The sequence below is a fragment of the Engraulis encrasicolus genome, unplaced genomic scaffold, assembly GCF_034702125.1.
Source record: "Engraulis encrasicolus isolate BLACKSEA-1 unplaced genomic scaffold, IST_EnEncr_1.0 scaffold_25_np1212, whole genome shotgun sequence".
NCBI lineage: Eukaryota > Metazoa > Chordata > Actinopteri > Clupeiformes > Engraulidae > Engraulis > Engraulis encrasicolus.
In genome coordinates, this window is record NW_026945544.1 from 464893 (window position 1) to 467392 (window position 2500).

The 2500-nt window shown below is 44.8% G+C and overlaps 1 protein-coding gene across 1 annotated transcript in view; it reads right to left on the minus strand.

Annotated features, from left to right (window-relative positions):
• The window catches only part of LOC134442889 (adhesion G protein-coupled receptor A3-like), a 313923-nt gene that overhangs the window by 274196 nt on the left and 37227 nt on the right, over nucleotides 1-2500 (minus strand). The window lies entirely within an intron of this gene.

Consider the following 2500-nt stretch of genomic DNA (forward strand, 5'->3'; position numbering starts at 1 on the left):
TATCAAGGTGTGAAACTGGGTGCACAGAAAAAAATTGTGTGGCACGTCCGATGTCAGGGGGGGCGGCTGGAATCTACCGGTATCTGGAGGGCTCTAGTAACGTTTGGGAACTCCAGGTCAAAATAGCCTAATGTAATTTTATCTCAGAACATTGCTAGTAATAGAAATGACCAATTGGGAACAAAACAAAAGAACAAAAATGTGAGGGTTGCCTGCTGGTTTCCCAACCCATCAAAGCCCATGGTAATGCGTCTGAATACATGTCGATGCATCTGAACACTACTGCGTTAACAGCAAAAACATTTTGGAGCAACACCCTAAAACAATGCTTACTTCAAGACGGCAACGTTTGCAAGCCTGAGTAGATTAGATATCGCGTTTCATGCATTTAATCAGACATCATAGGGTTGCATTCGCACAGGAGTAGCACTAGTTTTACAGGGGGTAATTTCTCCGGACTGCTTCACAGGTGGTAAAACTCTCGGCGAAGTTTACCGATATCGCCGCTATCTTTACTGACATGGCGCGTTCAGACGCGGTTATTATTACTTTACCACTAGTCTCCTCATTAAAGTCCAGTCCGAGTGGGGCTTTGGAGAGAGGGGGAGAGAGAGCGCGCGAGAGACCGAGTGCTCCGTGTGCTTGGTGTGTGTGTGTGTGTGTGTGTGTGTGTGTGTGTGAGCGAGCGAGAGAGGGAGGGAGAGAGATTCCTTTCAACTCGCATATGTTGGTTAAGATACAGGCGAGGAAGCAGCGCATCCAAAACTTTAAGCATATGTTGAAAACCTCTCTTCTCCGCCGAATAAATTGGAAGCATGTCCGTAGTAGGTAGTTCTAAGCTAATTGCATCGGTGATTGCTTTCCACCTTACTCGTCGTGGTAGGGGTAGAGTTGTTTGCCATTTTCTCCGCGAGATGTTTCCGTTTCAAATATTGAAACAAGATTGTAGTCCGGCTGCTACAGCTTACGTTACGACAACACTGTCATGTCATTCAACATTTACAAAGTGGTAGGCCTACTGTTTGGTATTCATCATTGGCAAAACGATAGGAGGTAGTGTCACCTTTTTTGAACAGGAGCCCGTATTCCTCACCGGTTTCATTTCACCCGTTATATTTTGGTGTAGGCTAACAATTTCACTCACCACGGTTAGTTTGTTTGTGCATGTAATGGGGGAGGAGACACAGAGAATGCACTAGGTAGGCCTACGTCTCCGGAGGTCTTGGCGAACGTAATGCGTGCGCTGTGCGCTTGGATACATAAACTGCATAGGGACAGAGGATTTTTTTAAAAATCGTATTAACGCGATTTCTCAAAAAACAAATCGATTTGACTTCAAACTCGATTTTAAAATCACATCGATTTTTTGCCCAGGCCTAACTCAGACACAGACACAGACACAGACACACGCACACACACACACACACACACACACACACACACACACACACACACACACACACACACACACACACACACACACACAGAAACGTCCTCCCGTTGAATCTAATCGGGGACATCTAATCGTTATTTTTGATGGACGCACTTGAGGTGCACTGTATTCTAATTTGTGCACTTATCTGCATTCACTGGCACTCCATCAAATGTTCATATACATTTGAGGCCAAAGGAAAAACAAGCCTGACTCCCTCTCATTAGTTTAGAGAGGCTTAGCAATTCCTCTGCACAAGACCCACCACCACCTCCCTCCCTATCTTTCTCTCTCTCTCTCTCTCTCTCTCTCTCTCTCTCTCTCTCTCTCTCTCTCTCTCTCTCTCTCTCTCTCTCTCTCTCTCTCTCTCCGTCTCTGTCACAAACTGTCTGGCAAAAAGATGACAAGAAAACTAAGGCTTACATTAAACAGAGGTGGAAGTTTAAGTGCTACTGTCTTATTTGTGTCCTTACAGATCGAAGGCTAGGGTGGTAGGCCACATTTGTCAGGAAGGAAGGCCTGTCCAAAAGTTATGACTCCTCAGGAGCAGCCATGCAAAGACAACCATTCATTTCCCACAGCCACCATGGCAGTATATCAGGAGAGGCTACAAGGAAAGGCTGTATCCATGATTTTTATTTCCAGGAACATATTGCCTATTGTGCTCTACCTGTATTCTTCATTTTTAATTTCCTTTGAGATAAATAAAGGATCACTGGCCCTGCAGTGGCCAACCGGTAGGGCACTCGTCTACCATGCGGCTGACCCGGGTTCGATTCCCGGCCCTGGTCCTTTGCTGACCCCTCCCTGTCACTCACACAATTCGCTTCCTGTCCACACACTGTTCTGTCAAATAAAGTCAAATTTAAAAAAAAAAAAAAAATCAAAAATAAAGGATCACTATTCAGATCTATTTTGCTAATGGAGTCGTGTAGACATCATTTCACGCAATTTCAGTCATTTGCGATTATTTGTCTTGGCTGAAGTGTTGTGGTGGAATGAAAATTGCCTAATTTAGAAACTAGATTGAGCAAAACTGCGTAACAGCCCTTCAACTGCCTAAAGCAG